This window comes from Heliangelus exortis, chromosome 1 (genome assembly GCF_036169615.1).
Source record: "Heliangelus exortis chromosome 1, bHelExo1.hap1, whole genome shotgun sequence".
NCBI lineage: Eukaryota > Metazoa > Chordata > Aves > Apodiformes > Trochilidae > Heliangelus > Heliangelus exortis.
The window spans coordinates 102,945,779-102,972,562 of record NC_092422.1 but is presented as its reverse complement, the minus strand read 5'-3'; the positions used below and the strand labels follow the sequence as shown (position 1 = coordinate 102,972,562).

Sequence of the window (26,784 nt, the reverse complement as noted above, 5' to 3'; positions counted from 1 at the left end):
GTCCCTCTCCACCTTTCCTGTAGGCCCCTTCAGGTACTGGAAGGTTGCTATAAGGTCTCCTGAAGCCTCCTTTTCTCCAGGCTGAACAACCCCAACACTCTCAGCCTCTCTTCATAGAAGAGGTGCTCCAGTCCTCCTATTGTCTGCACATCCTCTGGACTCATTCCAACAGCTCCATGTCCCTCCTGTATTGTGGGCTGGACACATTACTCAAGGTGGAGTCTCATGAGAGCAGAGTAGAGGAAAAGAATTACTTCCCTCGACCTGCTGGCCATGATGCTTTTGACAGCCCAGGACATGATGCAAGCCTGATGCCATGTAGGCTGTCCCCTTATAAAAAAACACAACAAAACAAATAAATAAGCCATAAAAAAAAAAAAAAAAAAAAAAAAATGCCCCCCCCAAAATAACAAAAAAACTACCCACAATATTTATTGCAGTAATTTTCTTTTTTAAGATTTGGGGATAGCTATTCTTCTTGTTGCACCTTTCTGCAGTTCAAATTGCTGCAGCAGGTAAAGACATTAATCTGAAAAGCATATATAGAGAGTAGCTGGCATTTACAGCTACGTAGCTAGAGAGTGCTACTTACTGTTCACCCTGGCAAATGATTATTAATAATATTGGTTCTGACAGTGCACTTTTATTAACTGGTATGGTCTTAAAACTTACTAAGAAATGACCATAACTAACCTGTCTTCAGTTTATTACTTTTAAAGGATAAATCTGTATATCATGTTTGTCATATGAAAGGAAGCACTGAGTATGTAAAAACAGTAAGGAATTGTTTCAGTGCACACTGTTTTCTGTGGATTTTTTTATTTGACTGTAAATCAATTAATTTTGGGACATACAGTCTAAGAAGAAATTCGGAATTTACTTTGTACTACTGAGTTGTATAGAATGGTTCAAAAGTGACTTCTAGTTCTGCTTCACAAGCTGGCTGAGACACAGCACAAGCAAAGAAAGTATATGGCCTCCAGGGCACTGAAAGTTACTGTACTCTTTCATGGGTTTGTCAACAAAGTGCCTGTCAAAGACGTTAATTGCACATTTGGATGATAATATGTTCACAGGATCAGATGTAATAAAGGGTGCTCCAGTAATAATCTGCAACATTGGACACATGAATGGCTTTGGTATCTAAGTTATAATATCCCATTTTTAATTATACCATGTTCTTCACTCCTTCTCTCTCCTCTCTCCACTTGAGAGCTGATTCGCTTAAATTCTTATTACCCAGCATTCAGCTACTTTTTCCTCTTCTCCAGGCACAAGACTTAAGACCTCTGTTATAAAAAGTATTTAGAAAAATTCAAAGTCTATTGTCTCTACACCTGAATGTCCATTTCCATCCTACTCAGCTCCTGGTAGACTCATCAGTTCTGGAAAAAAAATGCAGATAACAAACCCACTTCCTCTGGTACACAATGTTTTAACTCTATCACCTTTTTCTTCTGTTTTCGGTTTCACTTGCAAACTCAGTTTGCCAACTTTGATGTTTTTCTCAGATCCTCCTCTTGCTCTTCTTTAATAAGCAAGTTTCCAAGTTCTCCAACCAGAACTTACTTAATTTTATATTTAATTTTTTGCTCTATAACAGCCTTTACTATACTCAGTATATGCTTATCTTCCAATAGACAATATTTGTCCTGTGTCATTGATCCCATCCTTTCCTCATTCTTTATTCCTCTTACACTTGATCCTTCTTTTTCTTTGAAATCTTTTCTGACTGCACACATTTGTGCTTGTCACCAAAGCTTCGGATAAGCTGTCTTTGACTCTACTTGTTCCTCTTAGAATAACAGAACAGTTTGGCTTAAAAGGGACCTTTAAAGGTCATCTAGTCCAAGTGTCCTGCATTGAACAGGAACATCTTCAACTACATCAGGTTTTTCAGAGCCCTGTCCAACCTGCTCTTGAAAGTTTCCAGGGATGGGGCTTCTACCACCTCTCTAGGCACCTCTCACTCTCCTGCATTTAGTCTCTTCCTTTTCTCCCCATCAATCTTTATTTGATTAAAAAGACTGTTGGCATCTCTCTTAGTAACACTTTTCCCATTTTCTGTAGTAAGTAATTTTGTTTCTTCTGTGTGATAGAAAATTTCTCCAGAAGAATGAGGCTGCTCAAAGAAATAAGAAAATGGGCTAAACCAATTGCATATGAAACATACATCAGGAATACTGACTAGTAACTCTTTAAAAGGGAAAAGTACATAAAATTAATTAATTTTTTAATATTTGCAAACATAAATTCCTAAGTACATTTTATCTTTTCACTAACAGAAGTGCAAAAATGTAAAAACTGCAAAAATGTAAGAACTGCAAAGTCAAATTACTTCACACTTATCAGCAGCCTGAGCTGCATTAAGAACACTGCTAGCAGGTCCAAGGAGATGATTCTTCCCCTCTGCTCAGCACTGGTGAGGCCATGTTGGAAGTACTGTGTCCAGTTCTGGGCTCAGACAGTACAAGAGAGACAGGAACATATTGACGTGAGCACAACATAGGGCCACAAAGGCAATTAAGGGACTGGAACACTGGCTGTACACAGAGAGTCTGAGTCTGGCACTGTTCGCCCTGTAAAAGTCTTAAGGGATGTTGGTATTCATAAGTACCTGATCAGGAAAGCAGAGAAGATGGAGCCACTGACACTGCACACTGACAGGCTGAGAGGCAATGAGTACTAATTGAAATGCAGAAATACATCTTAAGCATCAGAAAATACTGTGAGGGTGGTCAGACACCTTCACAGGTTGCCCATACAGGTTGTAGAATCTGCACACTTGGAGATACTCAAAACCTGACTGGAGACAGTCTGATACAACCTGCCCTGTCTGACCCATCTTGGGCAGGGTGGTGGGACAAGATGATCTCCAGAGTTTCCTTCCGAACTCTGTTATTCTATGATTCTCTGATTCATACAGTTTTTACTTATATTGTAATACTACAGAAAAACAAACAAGCAAAAAAAATCAAGCATTCCTTTTCCCCTTTTTGGCTTTTAAATTGTTTTCTTATAATGAACAACTGATATCCTACATAGCATTCTGCCAAAGTGTACTGAAAACAACTATTTGAGTCAGAGTATACATCCATAGAGATAAGTTCTACCTTGCATTGTTAAAATGTTGACCAAATAACGTGATCTCCTCTGAAAATGAGTGCTGTGTTGAGTAAGCCATTCCATGGACATGTCTTTCACCAGAAAAAAAAAAAAATTGAACCCATTGTTTGCATGAGTGATAATGTTTCTAGTTAGAACAACAGAAGAGGAGGAGATGGAGAGAAGGGAGCTTGACAGATGTTTGCTCTGAGTACATATGGATGAGATCTTGAAAGCTCCAGGATTGTTTTCTAGGTGGCTTTGTACTTGTAAGATACCAAAGGCTTGAGTCCCCAAGAAAACCTTTTCAATCAACACTGAATTACAGCACCATGGTCAGAAATAACAATAACAATGGAGTTTTGGTAACTCTGGAGACTTAAATCTTTGGAGCTAATGAAAAGACCAACAAATTACCTCTATACCTAGGGTTTATTTCCACATTGAGAAAGGAATTACTCAATACTGCAATTTAAAATGTTTCTTCCTCAGACCAGCAATCCCATGGTGTTATCAGGATTCAGTTGGAGGTAAAGAAATCTATTTAAGATAATTCCTAGTGGACAAAAAAATGAGTTCTATTATCCAGTTATCAAAGGTGCAGCCACAAAATACCTGCAAATGTAGACTTACTGAATATAGTTTTCAACCCTCCATGCGTTATAGACAAGTATCATACTGGATTACTTCATTTCTAATAAGTCCATTCTGAGAGCAGGGAAAAAAAAATCCAAATCATACAGCACATACTAACACAGATTCACAGAATCTTGGTTGGAAAAGACCTTCAAGATCGTCCAGTCCAACCGTTAGCCTAACATTGACAAGTCCTTAACTAAACCATGTCCCTGGCTGCTGTGCCTATACGATCCTTAAATACCTCCAGGGATGGCTACTACACCACTACCCTGGGCAGTCTGCTAACCCTCAATAAAACTATGAATTAAAAAAACCCACATAATAACTTTGTATGATAATGCTCATAGCTGACTTTCCCCAGTGTTTCATAAATTTTAAACTTTCTTTGGAGATTTAATTTTCTATAGTTTAATCCTGCAAAGTATCACCAAACAGTAAGTGATTAAAACAAAACAACCATCCCTCAATGCCACCAAATGAAAAAGGAAAAAGAAAAAGAAAAGAACAATCAAACATTTCTAGCACAGAAAACTACAATCCTATCAATTTAAGAACACCAGCAGATTTCATTTTAAAGCCAGGCAGAGGAGGGTAATCAGAGCTATATGGATTAGTACTAACTCAAAGGCACAGCAAAGTTCTGTAGAAGACCATAGGGAAGCTCCTACTGTAAAATCTAGATCATGAGCTTTATATCAATAATTAGCAGAGTCTGCAACCAGACTGATCTCCCGGGAATGAAGATAAAACAAAATTCTCATATGCAAATCTGTCTTCCTATTTTACCTACAGACATAAAACTTTGAGTGGCTAAAAGCCACAAAGGCAAAAAAAAAGCCTTTGTCTCCCTCCATAGCACTTTAGAGGATAAAGTTCCTTGGAGACTGCTTAAATTCAGAGAAAGGGGAAGGAAAGACTGTGGAACTACTGGAACTACTTGAGGATCTGGCCCCAGTCTACCTATATCCAAGACAGAGAGCTACAGATGAGCTTAGATATATAACATTGCTGACTGTGATGGACAAAGTAGGAAGGGAATGATGATTATACTGCTCTGCAATGTGAACTGCTGCAGCCAAGTGATGTCCTGAAATATTCTATCAGTATAGTCACTGATCATCCTTTTTAAAATTAAAGATATATTGTTCCCTGTGAAAATGAAATCAAAGTTGACTCTGATCTGTACCGTTACGGAACAAATCAGATAATGGAAATCAAGTGTAATCTTGTAGTAAGATGAGCTCTACTGGAATAAATTTGGCAGCTGAGACAGACTTGTCAAAAAGCCACTACAGCAACATCCAGGATGCTCACTGGCACTCTTCATTGGTACTCGGTTTCTGGTATTTCTGACAACTTATTAAGTAACAGTATCTAGCTCTAGTTGTGCATGAACTATAGCAAACATCACAGGCATGAATCTTTGTGCCTAAGGAAAACCTTTGGGCACTGCTGAAACCTTTCAATTATGCAATCACAAGCACCTAGCTGAGTTGCTGTGTTCAAGTCTCCCAGGGAGTACAAATACATAAGGGCAAGTGCCTGAATTCTTCTGGGTCACTCAACTGCACAGGAAGTGGAGGGCACATCCTGTGTCTGCATAAGAGAAACTCTCAAACAAGGTGGTCCTCTTATTTATCAAACTGTAGTTTGATCATATGTTAAGAAGTCACCAACAAAAGCCAAGTGTTGACTCTTCAGTCCACAAAAGCTAAACACCAGGCAAGATTCACATTTATTTCAACATATAATAAGCAAAATAACTAAAGTTAGGTTCTGGGCACTAGGTATCAATGCACATTGCCCATAGTCTATACAGATTCCACAAGAGAGGTGTACAGAATGAACTTACCTAAAAAAGCTTTTTTGTTCTTGTTACGTGTAATGTTAATGCAATTTATACATCAATGTGCGAATTATGAAAAGTTCTGTGTATACCAGAACTGATTATGTGAGGAAGAAGCTTATTTTTCTGTTTCCACTCTGGTGGTGTCACCAGGAAAAAGGGTGACAATTCCATGGCCGAAGTTAAAGACACCTCAGTCTGAAAAATTGATTCTAGCAACATCAACAATATACAATCTATATGGGTATGTGTATCAACCTAAAGGAAAAAAATGAGGAAAACAATCATTAAGACAAACAGCAGACTAAACTAAACTTGACAGGCTTGAGTGATGACATAATACCCTCTTACTCTGTGGTGGTGACACAAATGCCAAAGGACATAAAGCTGTCTGTCTTGTTGTTTATCTTCTATCTAAGACTAATAAAAGAAGGTTGGTGATTGACAGAACAGAAACAGGCACAGTCCTAGGCACACAGTTTGCACTCTGTTTGAAAAACGTATTGATGGTTTTGGGAGTGGCTTATTTCTTACTGCCTTTTTTGGCATTGCTTTCGCAATTTTTCACAAACTTTTAATATAACTTCTTTAAAGTTAGCATTGTTTTCTTAAATTAATTATTTAGAATGGCTGATATTATAGTGCCCTAGGAATTTATTAACAGTATCAGTATCTGGACAGGTGTCTAATTCAGTTACAAAGAAAACTAAGTTTTGCAAAACCCAATATCATGGTCAAAAATGGAATATTATCAAACATTTATATTAACTCTCTCAAAAAATAAAAACTAAATCCCACTATATCAGCTCAGAACTACTAAAAATGGAAAACAACAGGTCTCTACAGGGCACAACAACGAAGCAGCGCCATTTAATTTTAGCACACAGATCTTGTAAGGCAGGTAAAGCTACAAAGAAAGCAAACAAGGAACAGCTTACATAGTGAAGCCCAAAGTGACTTATTTGGCTATTATTTGGTTATTGCCCCAATTATTCTGTAAGAAGCACCTGGTAGAAAATATCCTGAAATGAACTAAATATGCTTTGGAGTTCTGCAGAATAATCCAGTGAGGAAGTCTGTGTTATTAAAATCATAGGAGATAGCATTTTCTGAATATTTCCTTAAATAAGAGTGTGTGTGTTCACCTGAGGATGCAATGCCTGTAAACCTCAAATTATTCTGCTTTATTACTCAAGAACCTTGAACAATTGAAGAAGGAACCCTATAGAGTCATACTGCCTTGCAACTTATTCCTTTCTCTGGAGGAGCTACACAGGCCTGATTTACACTACCTCTCATACAGAAAATAACATTGAGAGGCACAGTACTGAGAAGCAATATGTGTTTCCTCCTGAGGCTAGCCTGCTATCCTGCATAGACTGGTTTTATGGCTGAGAAATGCATGATCTGCTTCTGCTTTGGGTCCAGGTTTGTTGTTTGACCCTGTCTGGAATCACTTTAGCCCAGCAGGCCTATGCTTTCAAATCCCACACAGTGACTTTTCCTTCCAACTAACATTGGCTGTAAAGTACTGCTAGGTACCTGAGAAAAGTGGAGGTCCAGTTCTCCTTCCAGAGTGTAAAATATTCCCTTTATTGACATAGAAATATAACTTAGCTGAGTTTCAACTACTCCATTCATCTTGGAGTTACAGAGTGTTGGTACAGCAGAAGCTGGGACAGAAAGAAAACCTTTGGCTGGAGCAGCTGAACGGAACTGGCATTTCTATATGCTTTTTAAGTCCCTCCATTTTAAGTCCACACAATTGGACTTGGTATTTGATATAGTCACCATGGCATTTGATATAGAAGGTTCAATTCTGACCTTCTCACTGGCTACTAAAAAGTACAGCTTCCCTTCCCCTACTTGAATGGCTTTGACTGATGACAAATATATTTTCCAAGTTTCAATAAATCATTTTGCTTTAAAGTTGAGCTTTGGCAGTATATTTAACACTGGTCAATGTAGGCACAATGAGTCATAAAGTGAAGAAAACTCCCCTCTCTTTCCTCTATTACAACTGCATTACAATGCAGTTATATATATTATAACAAGACACGTGTCAGTGTACACCACTGTGCTACAGGCCCATTCCTGCTGTTAAAATTATTTGTCTTCGGATCATTCCTCTGTACCTGAATCTGCCCCAAAACTCAGAACTGCACACCCTAGCATGTCTTATTGCTTTGGTAATATAGAAGACCTCTCTAGCCAGTGAACTTCACAGCACATTTCTAGTGATAACAGAGTATTTTATTGTTATTTCAGGTGCAGAAATCTGCCAATATTTCAGCCATCTTGTCTTCCTTGGGGCAGGATAAGAGTAAAGTATGTGAATGAAGTACATGAGTGGAATAGAGGCTTTTTATATTTGCTGAAGTGTGCATTAGCTGAAATGCTTCTCCTTATCACAGTATAGCTCTTAGCTTTCTTAAAGAGATCAGTTCCTTTTAAGAGCACATCCTTAGAAATTTTATATAGAAGTAATTACATTTTATTATGAAAAACTGTCCTTCTTTTGTCTGCATTTTTTGTTCTGAAAATAGAGACTTCTTGCCATTGTTAAAAGTATAAAAAAAATCTGATAACATTGCATTGTTTCAGCATGATATATTTAAAGTGGTAGCATGATACATATACTGTCATTTAAATGTACAGCCACAATACCATGTCATTACTCTCCATGTCACACTGTAGCACAATCCAGCACAATTAAATGGAGGCATTTAAACAAATTTATGGTTTCAAGGGCAGCCTAAAAACCTTGCAAGACAATCTGAAAGCACCATGTTCTTTATACCCTGGTGTCAGCCTCCTGTCAAAGTAGTTTATTCCAGCTATGAAAGAACGTGATCTTGACCGAAGTAACAAAGAAGGGAAGCACTCAGTCAGAACTGCTCAGCTGGAATTCCTACTCTAACACATTCTTTGTTGTAAACAGCTTCTCAGATGACATTGAATAAGTTAAGTTTCTACCTCAAAAATTTAAATTCTGAGCCAAAATAACATCCTTATATCTTTACAACAGTAAAAATGGAAATCATGCTCACACAGCCACATGTAACACCCTGAAAAAAACACTGGGAAGAGTATAGCTCTTAGCTGGACTAAAAGGCTTTGAGAAAAATGAGGCATGAACAAAATACCTAGGAGGCACAAACGGTAGATGATTATCTCAGAATTTATACCAGCTTCTTCTTAGTCTTTGATAAACCAGGTTAACTTTTTACCTTCTACTCCCATTTCAGAAATGCAGATGACACTTACAAGCAGCATGGAGATACTGAAATCAGTAATATATAAGGTATTCAGTGGAAAAAGCTAAAGAACATAACTTCTCATTCTATTCAGAAAAATAAGTGACATTCCTAATTCAGTTCTTAAAATTATAGTATCATTAATAAAAACGTTCACTTTAAACCAGCAATTCCAGAGCAAATCAGGAAAAAATAACAGCATTACAACCGTCTCAGAGCTCTATATCTTATTTTCTCACGGGTAAAAATATGAAGATGGAGGACAAAATATAGTTTAGAATATTTTAAGGATTAGTAAATCTATATTTTTTTCTAGTAAAACCTGGGACTAGTTTCCACATCCCAGACTTTCTTGGGGAAAATCTAAAAATGCAAATCCCATTTTTCAATGTTCTGTGCCTGAACAGAGCAATATACTGCAACTGCCACAGATGTGCATGGTGTTGACAAACCTGAGCAAGCCATCTGTACTCTGTGGAACAGCTGTCCTCTCTCCTCAGGATGCCATTGGCCTTCTTGGCCATAAGGGCACATCGCTGGCTCATGGACATCCTTCTGTCCACCAGCACCCCCAGGTCCCTTTCCTCTTCACTGCTCTCCAACAGCTCAGTCCTATACTGGTACCTCTACTGGTACCTGCGGTTCTTTCCCATATGTAAGACTTTACACTTGTCCTTGTAACTCCTAAATTTCTCCGTGCCCAACTCTCCAGTCTGTCTAGGTCCCTCTAAATGGCAGCACAACCTTCTGGGGTGTCCAGGGACCTATGCTGGTACTTCTGCACAGTGCTTTGCTTGGATTCATATCTCAGTCAGTATCTTTGCTACTGAGATATAGATATTTTTCCAAGACTTGCTACGTTTTTGTTACCATAACACAGCAATGCTGAAATTGACTGTAGGAAATTTCCAAGTCTGTCGTATCTTTTGAGTTGAACCTGATTTTACTGGCACATTGATTGCTGCACAAAACCTTCAGAAAACAGAACTGCTTTATTCTTGCAATTAATAATGTGTAACCTTCAGGTTAAGGAAACCTTTATTTCTCAGATACTCTACTATGCCATTACAAAGTGGATAATAATAATTTGTCCAGCAAGACTAGCAAGAGTGCATCTGAATTCATAGTAACGATTTACAGGACCATTGATTGCCTAAATATTTGATCAGTCTGCATTATTCATCTATTGTAATATTTATTCTAGATTTAGGCAGTTTCCCTGTGCTCATTATCTCCACAAATCACACTGGGAGTTGTAGTTCTTTGAGTAAGTTTTTCTAGCATTGAATATAATAGAAAGTGGTTCTTAAGTCTATAAGCAGAAAAATAAAACAGTAACAATCTTCTTTTCTTTTTTTTTTTTTTTTTTTTTTTTTTTTTTTTTTTTTTTGTTGCAAAGTAATGTTTTCACTTATCAGAGAAACAGAATCAATGCACCATGAAAGATTGTTTGGCACAGAGAATATACATCATAGATAAACTTAATTACTTTTCAAAAGGGGAAATAAACTGTTCTGTGAAATAGCAGACAGGTCTTATATTGACCTGACATAAGCAGACAGAGCTGATTGCTTCTGTACTGTAGTGCAGACATGGTTGTGTTTTGTAAAACTGATGTCAAGCACAAGCAAGTTACCTACCATAACAACTCTGGAATTAGTGGCTGTTTTCACAGGTGTCTCTTACTCTACACTAATAGATCTAGTGCAAGAGAAGGATCAAAGCCCTCTTAAACTGATACTAGAAACTTACAGTGAAACACTTTTAGTCAAGACCACGTATGTCACAGTTATTCAAACTGATAAACACCTTAATTGGAAGTAAACCCCGCTGCAATTACTAAGAAGCAATCCCTGCCTGTGGTTGCCTTTGGTCTGAGTACATCAGAGTTTGACTTGGAGAGACACTTTCACTCACTTCCTGCTCCAAAGAGGAGGATGTAGTATTTCCAGACCCCTGGTCATATCAGCACCATGGCAGGTAGCCTTGTGTATGATTTTCCTTTTCTTAGCCTAAGGTAGCCTAGCTCACAGAGAAGCAGAGACAGGCCACATAGATACTTAGAAATAATAGATACCAGAGACTATGTAGCTATTCATTTAACTGCTGAGATTATGTTCTCCTTTCTTGAGCCATAAGGAAGTGAAAAACATACTAATGACACTGTTTCATTTTTACTGAGGTTAGGATAAGGGTGTGGAATTAATGAGCTGTAATTAGCTTAACTGATGGACAAAGAATTTGCAAGATCTGCCTAGTTTGTAACTAAGATGGAGACATGTGTGCTGTAAATTTGAAGGGCCACTGAGGCAAGCAATGCACGTTTGAGTGAGAAAACTCGGAGTAAACATGACATTATCTTCCAAATTGTAAGGCATGGTAGCTACACAGTCTCTCAGATGAGTGTATATATATATATATATATGTATATATATATACATAAAAAACCCTTGAGTATTTGTAGGTGTACTCAAAACAACTTGTTTTCTTTAAATTAGTATCATGACTTCCATAGTTCACATTAAATCTTGGTAGTACGGATTTTGAAAAAAAGATATTCCTCAAAACACATCTCAGAGGTATACAAGACTATATTACTTTCACTGAAAAGGAAGTTAGTGACATAAAATCTTTCATCATCCAATCCTTAGGGTAGTCCTGTTCTATTTCAATCCAATTTCTGCTGCTCAAAAGCTTTCAGACAACTTTCTCCTTGAATAATGATGCTACTGCTTTTACCTTGCTCTTTGTGGCTTGCACAAAGATAAATCAAACACTAAAATTTTATGATTATTTCCGTTGTTTCAAGATTCCTTTCCATATACTGTTTTCCTGTCTTACATTCTCTTTTCCTTTCTTACGATACTGTACCTCATAAAAGGACTTTGTTTTACAGAGTTTTTGTGTTGTCTCTTTATTACATTCTGCTTCTGTTATATCTTTTCCCTTTATTTTCTTTCATGTCTCTGTATTGTTATGGTTTGCTGACGTACACAGCAGGAGCAAAGCTACCACACCTTCTAAAGAGGATATCTGAATTTAGAGGGGAAAGGAATCAGCTCGAACTTGGCTTCAGATTCTTTTTTTTTTTTTTTTCAAAATTAATAGGGTAATTACTAAATGTGCTTCCAGATTCTAATTATTTTAAGTATTGTTTCATTAGCCTTTTCTTTTTATTAACCACTACAGTGTTTCAAAACTCTTCTGTACCATTGTACCCAATGCAACAATGGCCATGGCTTACACACTCTCTTAAATAAATTGCAAACTGCTATTTGGACACAACAGACTGAGAGGCAGATGAAGAGATAAGTGAAATAAATAGCAAATGACTCTGTTTTCTGAGACACTTGCATTACATACTAAACACATTTGAAGAATGCATAACCTGTGATATCTGAGCTTCTCTTTGTCCTCATACTTTCTCATGCTCTTTTTCCCTTTATTTCATTATTTATATTGAAAATACAAATGAATGGAAACACTCTTTAACAACCAGCTAGCTGGAATTTAAAGTCCATGGCTTCAGATGTTAATCAGATCTCTTTCTGCATGACATAGGAATGTTATGGAGCAATGCATTCAGAGCCACGCTGCCTGCATGAGGTGTAGTCACAGTCATGGCACAATAAGAGAAGTTCTCCACTTTCCTGGTCCATGCAAGAGCACACAAATGGAAGGTCCCCAATAATTCTGCATTTTCTCTTTAAAGAATTTTAGATACTGTTACTTAAGAGAGTTGCTTCCTAAAGACACTTAATTTTCAGAATTTACAAAAGCCAACCACTACCTATTTGGCAACAAGAACAGCAGTAGATGATTGATTGGCAAGAATTTTAAAGAACATTTTCTCACTCCTGTTTTTCTTCTTCCTATTTTATTCCTATCTTTCTTTCCCCCTCAAAAATATATATTTCTGTTCTAAGTTGACCATTTTGTACTTATTCAAAATTTGTGTACGTGGAACTGACCTCATCTAGACATAAAATGAAGATGGAATGGCAAGTAATTCTGCTATGTGATTTCATATTTACATACAAAGTAGCAGGGTTTTTGTTCCCTTTTTATAATGACACCATCTCAGAGGTATAATTCTACAATGCATACTTAATCTAGCAAATAATGAAACAAAAATGTTTATTTATCAGTTTACAGAACCAGTTTGTGTTATTTTTTGACTACAGCTTCTTGACTATTATCTGTTTTTTTAATGATAATTGTTTTGTAATGCCATGAATCTATAGTTCTACCAGACTGCTAAATCACTGTGGGAGGCAAAATCCCAGTTCTCTCTCTCATTTAACTTTTTTTTCCAGACTTTGTAAAGTTACTCTTGAAACGTTAAGACAATTTACAAGTTTTCTTTTTCTGATGATACTTATTCTAGTAATCTAATTAGTTCTTCCTGTTCTATGATTGTTATGCAATTATATTATGTCATAAAAACAGCATGTTGTGTCAAATTGTTCTTTTTGTTTCTTCATAAAGTTTTAGTACATTAAAAAAAAGACAAGAAGCATTCTCTGTAACAAAGCGATAAATAAGCCCCAGTATCACCAACCTTTTTTTTTTTTAAAAAAATATATACATATATTTATAAAACTCTTACTGACTAAAAAGACCTTCAATTTACTGGAACATATTGAGTATATGAAAATAAAATCTTGCATCACAACACACTATCTTTGAAATATTCTGTGCCAACCATACCAGATTTTCTCACTGATTCAATCAGGCATAATTTAATCATAAATACATTAACTTCCCCTATCAGAGTAAAATAAACACTTGATTCATATTCATTCCTTTAAAATATTTGCTTGTATCCACAGTCATATAATGGTTAAGGGGCTCAGCAGGCCTTATGCTGAAGTGGTGCCTTTTCATCTGATCCTTTGGTCTATTTCACAGTATTTCACAACATACAAGACATTATGTACAATAATGGATGTCTTTTTGGCTGATGACACTGAGATAGTGTGAAATGGCCACCTAATAATATCTCTTTCACTGCAACTGTATCTCTATCTAAATGCCAGTTCTTTGTTTTAGCTAGCCATAGCTAAAATGAAGACCATTTTCTTGGACAAACTACCAAGAACAGATGTTTTCCTAAAAAAAACAGTGAGTTTGACAACAGAATAGTTCCTTTACAAAAAATGGCAGACAACGCTTTATAGGTAACTTTCAAAAGTAAACTGAATAATACTCTATTCAATAGAGAACAATCCTGAACCAGAAAGGAAGTAATCTCCACTGAAGAAAGAGATTTATCTTTCATCTGAATATCAAAATGTTACATTCATGTGGGTCAAGTTTTCAGTCTCACCAAACCTGTCTGACAATGGCATGGTTTTTTGCCTTTGTCTAGCCTCACCTTACGCCACAGGCTGCTTAAGATCATCAAAGAGAATTGTTCAACACACTACACCTTTTCCTTGTGCCTAAGGCTCTTAAAGTCATGACCAGACTAAAAGTATAATCCATGAGAATAAGGTATGGTTGTGTATCAATATTTAGCCATTTTTTCAGATTAAACATGTAGCTGCCTCAGGTCATAGAGAGTATGGTCACAGCAATCTACATCAGACTCCTGGACTGGCTATTACAAGCATCTATTATACAAATGCAGGAATAAGGGGGAGCCTCATATCAGATTAAAGAAAACACTGGAACTGCACAACACCGAATGAGCTGCTGTCCTCTAAAATCTTTTTGTGAAGAAACAGACTTGATTCATTCTGTATCAGCAAAAATTGTCAAATGAATGACACACTTGGGCATTGAGCATTCATGCTTCACATTGCCAAATGAAAGAAGATGAAAAACTCAATCTCCATACATTCAACTCTTTCTTTAATGGTTTATGTAATGATAAGTACTATGTATCAAGCAGATGGGAGAATTTAAATAGAGGTGACATTTGATGCACTGTTTACCATATCCTCAGCCTCTTGTAAAAAGTGCTCCACAAAGTGGAAAGAGAAAGAATGAGTTGGTTTTGTTTACCCTAAATATAATTTCTATGCGAGAAAACTCTCATACAAGGACACTAAATGAACACCTTATTTGATGGGGAAGACTATGATAATTTAGATATAGAAGCTTGTGGCCACTTTCATAGATTCCCTTTAGCCAGTAACTTGGATGTTTGGTCCTTATCTCAAAACATTTTCCTGGGTACCGAGGCCCAGAGATGCATAACCTGCCACAGATGCAAGATCTTTGAAAGACCTGATACTGTTGTCTCCCACAAAGTGTATAACCATGCTTTCTTGACTGCACTGAGAATTACAAAGTACAGACATGTGACTTTTGTGTATTTATAAATACTGTGAATCCTGTTTTTTGCTATTAACAACCTAGAAGGAAAAAAAATGTGATTTTCTCCTTAGCCTTTATAAAAACTAGAATAAATAATGCAGGTAGGCTTGTAAATAAATAAAAGACATGTTCTTTTTTATACTGCTTTCTTTCACAGAGATTAGGAGAGTTCACCAGCTAAGCTGTTTATCAATTACAATTTTGGTAGACTAACATTTGATGGCTTAGTTCTCTGAGGCAATGAGAAGGGAGTTTTACAGGAACGCTTTCCTCCTCAGGTGCTCTCTCATACAGAGCCCTGTATGCAAAGTGCCTTACCTGTTCTTTGGAAGAGGGCTTGATTATATATAGGCCCTGTCTTTGTAGCTTTTGTATTTTGTATTCAAAATTAATATTAGATTGTTTGAGTACCTATTAAGGTGGAATACCTGAGTCAACGTATATCCCAAATGGATTTTTCTTATTTTTAAATTGTAACTATATCATAGTTTTGCATACCCAGATGTTAGAAGCACACTTAATTTCTGTATAAATTAGGGTGAACAAGAGGGACAAATATAAGATATTCCTATTTATCTGTATTTAGAAACAAACATTTCCATTAATACAATGGCTGCTACTTTTTAAAGTCTTAATTAATCATGTAGGTTTTATTGACAGAACATAAATTTTTAAAAATCCTTACAAAAATTAAATTCATTATTCCTGAGTACTTCAGAGGCCAGTATTTTCAGCTGAGGTATATTAGTGCCATTGACGCAAGGAAAAAATGAAGCTTTGAAAAAGCCTATGGAAGAGTCTTCATTTTTAATCTCAGGCAGCTGGGAAGCAGATTTTTTAACAGCTCTTAAATGGCAGAGGATAAGGTCCAGACTTTCTAGGTACCTCGTACAAAGATTTACTCATATGGATGGCATATAGGTCATAAAAAAAAAATAGTATTTCCATATATATATATGTAGACATTATTTAATGTTTAAAGTTTATTTAAGTTAATAAATTATTTAATTTACTAATGAAATTATTATTTAAGTTACTAAAATGAATTCACCACATGTAAAATGAAAAAAAAAAAAAAGTGTTTTTACAGAAAAATATTGGAAGATAGTATCCAGTATGACTTGTATGGCTCATTTAATAACTAGTGTTATCAGTCACATGAAGTTTAAAATGGCAACAAGACATAAGGAAATGTCACATTCAAGTGACTATTTTCCATGGCAGAAGAGAAAAAGATTGAGATAAAATAGCTTGTGAGCTCAGGAAAAAATAGGAACTGAGTCCTGCAGCATAGTATAAAACATAAGCAATACCCTGAATTCTAGGTTTCAGCCAACTTCCAAATTTCAGACAGTTTGCCATCTACCAGTCCTGGACAGGTGAAAGAACAAACTATTTTGTAATATTATTTCATTTTGATAAAATAGGGTTGATCGAATGAAAAACGGCACCAAGAATATAGTAAAAATCTCAAATTCTGAATACTGCTATGGTGCATCAGAAGAGACTGGAAATGGAGGCCAAGATGTGAAGCTTTCATTACAAGCTATGTAAAGGTAACCAAACATTACTATCAATCAGCTTAAGAATATTGAAAAACAAGTTAGAAGGACAGGTAAACCTCTCTAAACCACCTGAGAAAGAAATCCTTCCCAAGATTAACACTTCTAGAGACAGAAACCCATGTTGCTTGCAGCTTTTACTTGTGGATTTTAACAAGGTCACAATCTACTTACAGCAGCAGCTGGTAGGACATTTCTCCTTTTAACAGTTTCTCTTTTAATTATCACTTTTATCACAGATGCTACTTTTCATACTGGCAGTATATAAAAATAACATAACATAAAATAAAACCCAAAACCCAAAAAACTGAAAAAGGCCCCCACATAAGAATGAAATGGGTTAGTTTATCCAATGTTTAAAAAACTTTTTTTTGTAGTAGAAAATCTTCAGTATTATTTAATGCATACTGTATTCTAGCACCTTCAATCTGCCCATGTTTCTTTTTAAGCCAAAGCCAAGACAACATCCCCCCTTAAAGACCTGATTATTTTGAAATACGAACACTAGAAGAAATTCCTCTAGGTCGTGCTGACACTTATTAGTAGGACCAAATATTGAAAGTGTGGAAGAAAAGAACTTTTCTAAAATGTCTGCTCTAATTCATTACTTTTTCAATGAGAGACATTGCTATTCTCATCACTGCTGATGCAGCAAGCTTGACTAATGAATGCTGCCCTTCCTACTTTTGGCTGCCCTATATATCCAAATCTTGTTGACTCTATCTTATTCAAAGTACTCATAAAATTCAAATTTTACCAGTTGAAAAATGGAATTTTTCATTATAAGAAGGAAACACGCAACACATGTTTGAGTTTACTGAACTTTCATCTCCCATGGACTTAACATTCTAGAGATCCCATTTAAAGAATACCATAAGCAGCAGCTGAAAATATCAAGTGCTGCTGTCAGCACAGAACCCTGATATCGTGGCAGTCACTGAAGTTAAATCAGTTCCTGACCATGGGCATAGCTAAATTATACCATATCAAACTCATCCATGAAATGATGTAGAGTATGTGCATTTACTCATTTCCTTTGCACTGTGCATCCCTGAGCACATCATTAACAGCCAGTGTGTACTGATTTAGAGGAAGGATACCAGCAGGGCTTTTAAAATTTTATTTATCTATTTGTTTATTTATTAAATTTTATATTAAGAAGGAGCAGCACTGAAGCATTGATGTTTAGTGCAAGTTTAAGAACTCTAAGTAATCACAGATTGCAGGCCTAAAAATTTAAACTCCAAGAACAGGCCTGAGGCTGGCAATTGCTGCTACCACAGTTTTGGCTGAATGAACAATCATTTGACCCTAAGGCACGTGTCCAGCCAAAACATATTAAAGAATGGATAGCAACAGCTATTTCAGCAGTATTTGCAGACAATAACACATCAAGAGTCAATAGTGAAAGTAATAAAAAAGGCTAAATTTTCTATTACAAATAAAAAACAAGAAAACCTTTATGATCCTGTTTGTACAAGATACATATGTAATGGCAAGGCTTAGAAGAGGAGGGGGAAAAATAAACTCCACACGTTATGACTCAAGACATGGACCTGCTGGACCAGGTTCAGAGGGGGGCTACAAAAATGATCAGAGGGATGGAGCACCTCTCTTGTGAAAAAAGGGTACACTAAAAAGACAGTAGACTTCATATAAGGACGAATTTTTTTACATTGAGGGTGGTGAAACACTGGAACATGTTACCCAGACAGGTGGTAGATGCCTTACCCCTGGAAACATTCAAGACCATATTGAATGGGGCTCTGAGCAACCTGATATAGCTGAAAATGTCTCTGTTTACTGAAGGGGACTTAGGCTATATGGCCTTTAAAAGTATCTTCCAATCCAAAGTATTCTATGATTTTAAATTATTAGCAATCTCAAAAGCATGCTGGAAAAAAATGCTAGAAAACCAACAAGTTAAAAAGCTCTTTCAGAAACACAATGGAAATGATATAATAAGAAGCACTCAGTCTCCTCCTGTATTTTTATCATTAGTTAATGATGAATTATTGAAATTGAGTGCTCACTGCAAAGTTGCATATGACAACTTAGTGTTGGCTGGACAATATGAAAATATTAGAATCAAAAATATCATAAAGATTGGGTTATAAGTTATGGTTTTATATTTCAGAAATCTTAATTTCAAGTGTTTATGAAGAATTTTATTATAGTCAGTTTAATCTTATTGAGCAGTTTGCTGAGGAAACAGAAAGATTTCTCCACACAGTATTTTAAAGCAGTACAGTTGAATGTATCACTCTTATATTCCCACATTGCTTTTCAGACAAGACAAAAGTCTTATTTCTTCTAGATGTGGTTGGATTATACAATATCAAATCAACAACAAGAGTGGAATGAAAGACTTGTCCAACAGGGCTAACTATGTCCAAACTTATCCATCTATTGCTGCATGCCACCGGATGAGGAAAAACAATTGCATGGACACTGAAGAGAATGGTTCTCTGACTACAATTTCCACACTATGCTTCAGGTGCTAGATACATTCTTTTTTTATACTTTTGCTCAATGGAGTCATTAATGACTATGACATATATCTCGATTGCAATCTGAATGCAGGTCTGAGCTTGCACTGTGGTCCATATTTATTTAACCTTCCACATAACTGCTCCCAAGCACAAATCTTGAGATGAATCCTAGAAAAGAAAGCAAGCAGTAACTTGCTATCACGCTGTTGCTTAGCACAGAGACTCTTTGTTCCACAGGGGCATATAGCTGTAAGGGTTTGGGTTTGTCTTAGATTTAGGAACACTCCAAAATCTTAACTAGCAGGATTCCCTAGTCCACTACCATTCAATTTGTTACCTTGTTGGGTTTTTTTTTCGAAAACACCCCAATTACTAATCTCCAACTATAAAACATTCAGTATTTAACTCCACTTGTTTGTCTCCATCAAACAGCAGTGTATCCCATCACCTAGTTTCTTTGCATGTGACCTGCAAATTTCTTCTTGCCTTGGGAAACAATGTTTTGGTGTCTTTCAAAAAGGAAACATTGGCCCAGTATGTAAACAAAGAAGAAAAATCTCTGATGTGCAAGGAGCTGTGATCTTATACATTGCAAACACCAGAAGCATTGCAATTAGTAACTTGATCAATGCTGCATTAAAATAGCTACAAATTATTTATTCAATTTCATTAACAAAAGAGAACTTGTGCAACACACAGCCAAAAAAACACCCTCTCAGAAAAAGACAGAATTCTGTGACGCCAATGTTACAGGCCCAACGAGCCCATTTAAAAATGAAATGGGAAAAAGTAGAAAATGAAAAGTACTGTGACTGAGCCTAGAAATCTTGCTGATAGAAAGTGATCACATTTCAAAAGGGCTATGATAGAGAAACTGTCAGCAAGCAACACCTATGTGGCATCAGGACACACCAGGAGCTAGTAACCGGGAGTTAGTATTTTGAGAAGGAAAACTAAATGACAAGTACATAACGATATTTTTTTTAATATTATTTATTTTTACTATTATTTATAGAGTTATTGTTATTTTTTTCCTACTGCTACCTCTGAAGGAACATATACTGCTATTAAGCACTGTGGAGGTCACTCCCACGTGTCTGATTACCTCCTTATTTGATTTATAGGGCTGTTGCTAGACATATAATGAAAGCCACTGTGAACAATCAGTTTATTTCTAATAGAGTTGTCTGTTGCAAAATGCTCTTGGGCTCTGGAAGCTACCAGAAGTTAACAAAATTTTATGGTAATAGTATGACTTCCTGAACATTTCTACACTCTAAATATTGGGTCTTAGGAAAATGTAGGTATTGTTCAGAATAAGTCAGCAATAGGAAACAGCGGCAATAATTTCATGCATGGTGTTGCGAAGGGAAAGGATCTGATGGAAACTCATAAATTCACAAGAAAAGAAGGTTACTTGCGAAGTCTTATATATGGAATAAAGAATATATCTTTTCTGACTCTAGCTACAGAAACACTGAAAAAAACCTTCACAGGAAGCAAACCAGTATTATTAAATTTGCTAGAGGTTATCCAATATACTACCCACTTTCCACTTGAATAAATCAAAGCAACCTGAAAGCCCACTTCTAGGAAAATAACAATTACTACTTGCTTGGTTATACAGCTACCTAAAATATATATCTTTAATTTAGAATCACTGTACACTAACAGAGATGAAGAGACCCTGCCCTCAAAGGTGTAATAAGCACATAAGGCAAAGAAGAGATAGGAGAAGGGAAAACCTGTATTCTCTAGGGCAAAGGCAGCATACAGCAGTTGAGAAAGATTGATGGTCATATTTCCAATAGTGTTCCACTTGCCAAAATGGAAATGACACCTGAAGACTCTCTCCTTAGACATCCAGAGATAGTGGTTCCTAAGTAGCTATCTAATCCCCATCCACGTGTTTATGCTGAAAACACATAAAAGTTTATGAAAACCCCTCAACAGTCATTCTCTCTGCACCACAATTTTATGAGGAACAGATGCAAAAGTACTTGTTACTGAAAACAGGCAAAATACTTTTTTCTTAAAGAACTGATAAATACTCTCATAAGCTTTTATCTGATTTTGGAGTCTTCTAGACTGAAGATAACATTGAATATGAAATCATTGAGGAAGGAATTTTTTGATACTTCTTTAATGTTCACACAAGGGAAATGCTACAGAAATATGGCTAAGCACTACAAGTGTCTCTATTAAAACAAAAAATGGGTGAGAGTTGAATACCTGATCTTGTTTGCTTATGAGAGTGAGAGAGACTGGATACCCAGAAAACTTAAACTTGGCTTTGGATACTGGTAGGGATCAGCTGCTTTAGCTGAGGTATCTCAGGACATGAACAAATTTAGAAACCTACTGATCTTGTGAGCTTTCCAGTAAAAAAGGTGTGCGCCAATCCAATTCCGGATATCTAAAATTCAATAAATGCTATTTCATGGTCCTCCTTAAGCCTTTCTAAACATTTAACTTGCTTAGGTGTCTCTCCTCTCTCTGAACCCAGATATTTTTAAAAAATTATATTCCATTTTACTTACCAAAGGTTACATAAGAAGCCTTTGATTGAAAGAGAAATTAAAACCACATTTCACAAACCCTAACCCAGTGCCTTAAGCACAAAATTATTTTTCTGTAATTACCAGTTTCCCCAGAGCCAGTTTCTATCCCCGAAGTATCTTAAGAAGACATTCTCTTACTGAATCCTAAAGTAGTTGAAAGTAAATTAAGACAATATCTTTTCTTGTCCTGTAGTGTTCTCTTAGATGTTCTTCTGAGCTTCTTTGAAGCAATCTATGTTCCTTTTCATTCCTCAGTTCTTCTCCCAGATATGGCTTCTGCCTCCTTTCTCACTTTGAAATCATCACCTTCTAGAGAGAGAACTGTACAGAAATCTCACCTCTTGCTGATATTCGAGGACCGTTCAGACAATCATTACTAAAAACCTTGAGTCCTACAGAAATCTTTAGTGAAACTATGAAAAAGTAAAAAGAGTAATAAGGAGTACAGAGACTTTCAGAGGAAGCTAGATGTGAGATTAATATTATATTTTTCCACTATGCAGTAGGTTAAATTGAGTTTGAAAAGAACCACCTTTTACTTATAAAATGAGGCAAGAAAGCTAGAGAATGTCAAGGGTCTAGTTCTAAGTCTATGCATTTGAACTTAAGTTACTTAGGAGTAGATCAGGGTGGGAACTGCTGGTCCTCGTGAAGTGTCCTATCACTCTCACCACAAAACATGGCCTACCCAAAAGCCTGATTATACCTAAAGAATGCCATGGACCTGTCACTTTCACTGCCAAGCTAAGCAGTTCACTCACAGATTTTTATGTTGATGATATTGGTTTTGTTCCAAGAACTTAGGAGGAATGTTGCATGTAAAGTTTGCATCATGTTATTGTTAGATAAAAATTGAAGAATTCTGTTCCAGATGTACTATAAAAATGCACTGTAAATTGCATCATTATGCAAAGCCCATTGGTGACCTTTCTATCTTGCACCACATTCATTAGAGTAGCCTGGTGAGACAGGAGCACTCTCATAGATCTGGAGAGAGGTGATCAGAGGTCCTTTTAATCATCATCATCTGAATCAGTGACTCAGAGGTACACTCAGAGAAAGAAGCTGGGGGGGAGTTCCTTTAAAAAGAGCATGCAAGCAAAACAGAGTAAGCAAAGCACAAAACTAATTAAACTCGATGCAACAAAAAACCTAAAGCATTTTTGATGCAATTTATTAAGGAGAAAAAGCTGTGAAATTAACAGCAATCAAAACCTAATTAAAGTTGATGCAATAGGAGCAGCCAAAGAATGCCTGATAACATTTATTGAACCAAAGAAACATGGCTGTCAAGTTAAAAGAAATCAACCAAACTTTGTTTTTGAATAGTAACGCAAAGATAATTATTCTCTGGGTGACACATACAGAATAAGATTCAAGTCATTACCTCAAAAGACAAAAAGACTGACATGCTGTGTTTAACTGCCTGTGAAAAAAGTCTTAATACAGAAACTGTAAGAAATTTCTAGGTCTTGCATAAAAATATGACTCATCAATCAAAAACAATACCCTATTATTGTTATATCAGTTACTGCTATAAACTAATATTTGACATTTAGGAGAACACCTTGTCTAACTGGGTGCTTACAAGCCAGAGACTTCTGGTGTTTTTATCTTAGCTTTGAAACTCATTGCCTCAGCACCTTGGGCAAGTAATTTACATCTAGGAGTCCATTTGTTTTAGGATTAGGATGCAAAACTCAATTCCTGATGTCAAGCATCATTTAAAGTATGGCCAACTGCCAGAATTTCTTCTGTTACAGAAACACTTAGTGGCAAACATGAAATGGGTCTGTCTGCAGTGAGCACAAAGCGCATGCATCTTTTGCATCATGGTCTCAGTTTTATAAAAATAATTCAGACAAAACCAGTTGTTCACCAAAATAAATCTTCATATAATCCAAACGAACATATAAGTACTTCCTGACAAAAAATTCTAAAGTACATTAAAAGCTTACTTTTAAACTAAAAATTCATCTTGTAACTTCTGTAGGAAGGCTCACAGTCAGAATTACAGTTAGGTTCATCTCATCCAAACTATTAATCTTCTAACACCTTTATTGTGGAATCATGGTTTAAAAAACAATTTGGGGAATTCTTCCCAGTCTACCTCTAACATTACTATCATCCTACTAAATATGATACCAGATCCCAAGCAAACAATCATGTTTGTTTTAATCTTATAATTTCCTCAGATGAGAAGTGAAGTTTCTCACAATTAATTTTAATGCCTTCAAGTATCACTTATAAAAACCTACCTGTCTCTTGTGTACAGTACATAAAAATACTGCTGAAGCCTATTATTCAATGCCAAAGAGCTGCAATCTGGTATTACTAACATGCCTGAGGAAGATTTCCATGTCACAGTATTCCACTTCTTCATAAATCTGTTTTAAATCATACACCAGTAAGCTAGTCTGTTTAATAGTGTTGATTGTCTCCTTTACTACATTTTTACCCCCAAGGTATTTTTAGCATTGGGAAAGATCCTCATTACTCACACAATCTTTCAGCTCTGCTTTTTTTTTTTTAAATAAAAATGCTCACACTTCCATGATCAATACACCCATTTCACTTTGTGGAGTCACTTTACATAACTAACATGGATATTTAGTGGATGATTTTTTCGTACCCTGTTCAGAAATAGCTAAAAATTTCTGAACAAAAATTTTTGTTCTCCATTTTTATCTTCTTTACAGAGAGTCAAGTTTTTAGACTCCTTTTTACCTTGGAAATAAATAATGGCTTGCAGTGAGAACTTTCTCATTTTCACTGCAACAGCAGACCAATAGAAGTTCCAGTTCAGTTCCAGTGAAGAGAACATTTTCATTCCACCTAGAATCAAGAGGTCAAACTCCTCATACAAGAAAGTTTAGGTTACTGAACAAAGTTGTATCTGCTATGCTACATGAGGCCTGTTACAGACAAAACCTGTCTACTATACAACTGTTGGTACGTATTTATCCTTGGGACTGAGCTTGGAGTTCAAATTGCTAAAATTTTATTCCTTGAAAACTTATAAAATTTTTAAGGTGATTAATGACTAGTTAATTGTTGAGCAAAGAGCTACTGAAAACTGAACTCCTAAGAAGTTATAGCCATCTTTTTTATACCCCAGTAATTAAATTGTCCCTTTTACAAAAACTCTCAGCTTCCTCCTCCATCCTTCCCTGCTGTATAAGAAACAAATAGGACTTGCTCTCCCAGTCTGGAGTTTGCATGAGTTGACCAGCTGCCTCTTTCTCCCTTTCCAGCTGCCTGGCCAGTCTCTGCCAGAAGAAGAACAAAATTCTGTCTGTCTCATAGTTGTAGAATTACTTTTTTCTACTCCTCATATTGATGAATACTTCATAGTCACACTTTCTGTCAAATAGGTTGGAACTGGACAACAGATTCAAATACTAACCAGGGAACATTTGGAAGAACATGAGTTAAGCAATGGTCTGCTCATATATGCTACCATTCACTAGGAACATTGTCTAAAAAATTATTTTTCTTGCAACATTTCAGATTAAATACATAGACACTCACAAAATTCTAGGTCAAGTCTGAAAAAACCACACTAACAGTACACATTTCAAATTAAGAAATCAATCCTTTTCACCTTTATTACATCTTGAACGACAATTCTGATCTACTGTCCCTTGATCAGTTTGACATAAAAACATAGCTGTTTATTGTCAGCAGTTAAAAAGACAGAGGAAGAAATCGAATTTCACTACAAATTATGACTGTCTAAAAATCTTTCTTCAAAATTCTTACAAAGCACATAAACTGACTGCAAGCATTTTCATATCATTGCCACTTTTCCTTTGCTCATTTCTCCTATGTTTGAAAACATAAACATAGATGTAAGCTATCTAACTGTCTTAGGAGAAAGGGGAAGGTTCCATCACAACCTGAGAGAGATAATCTGTATTAATAGGGATGCGAATTTAAATGTAAAATGGGTTTATTACTGATCAGTGTGAAAACCATCCTCTTGGGAAGCTCAAATACACTGATGGATTGCATTCAGACTACTTAACTTACTACATTACAAACTGACAACACCACTGCCAGCACATTCTGTTAAACACAGATGAGAACTGCACCTCTTAAATTCTTCAGCAGCAAGACTGACACTTTTTTGACAGCAAATCCTCTCATTTTTGAAAAAAAGAAATGATACACACTTTAGGACACATCGATCTGGAGGATGAATCCAAGTTCATCCAGGCTTAAAAATCTGGGAAACAGCACAAGCTGACCTGAGTTGCATTAGCTTTTCTGAATTCCTCTACAGGCTCTCAAAAGAAGTGGTTTGAACATAAGATGATAGGAAAGTGTTTATGACTCTCATTGGGAGTCTCGGCATTGTGTGTTGATGCGGCACCGCATCAACTTGTGGTGATGAACTCCAGCTCAAGTAGCAGAGACAAAACAGAAAGAAATAACATTTGGAATGAACTCTTCTTACATCACCTTAACTCCAGTTAAGGAGGACTGGAATACAGTCAGACAGAGAATAATGTGAGTAATGAAGCAAGGATGTAGTTTGCAAGACCAGGTAAAGATGTTTCTGCTTAGCACACTTTCATCTATAAATGGGTGAAATTATGCACCTCTTTGGTAACTTCAATACTAAGATAGATTTTGAAAGTCTAACATTACAAAACTGAGCTATTTTATACAAAGCCACAACATGTTTTATATAAGAGTTCTAATTTCCTTAGAGCTTAGGAGTAGGAGAGTTAAGCAAAAGAGCAGAGCATCAAAACAAAGGCATATCTTTTTTTTTTTCTTCCCTCCTATTTTAGAGCACAGATGTGACCTAAGTCCTAACTTACAACGATCAAGGAGAAATAAAGACTTGTAAAGTGTACCTTTCTTTGCCACTGATGTTGCTGCTTTTTTTCTGAAAAAAAAAAAAAAAAAAAAAAAAAAAAAAAAAAGGAAAAAAAAAAGAAAGCAATGTTTCTGAAAAAAATTAGGAAATTAGGATGTCCCAGTGAACAA

At 36.1% G+C, this 26,784-nt stretch overlaps 1 protein-coding gene across 4 annotated transcripts in view; it reads right to left on the bottom strand.

The window, feature by feature from the left end:
- The window catches only part of CADM2 (cell adhesion molecule 2), a 619,460-nt gene that overhangs the window by 148,593 nt on the left and 444,083 nt on the right, over positions 1-26,784 (bottom strand). The gene's annotated exons all lie outside the window — the stretch shown is intronic.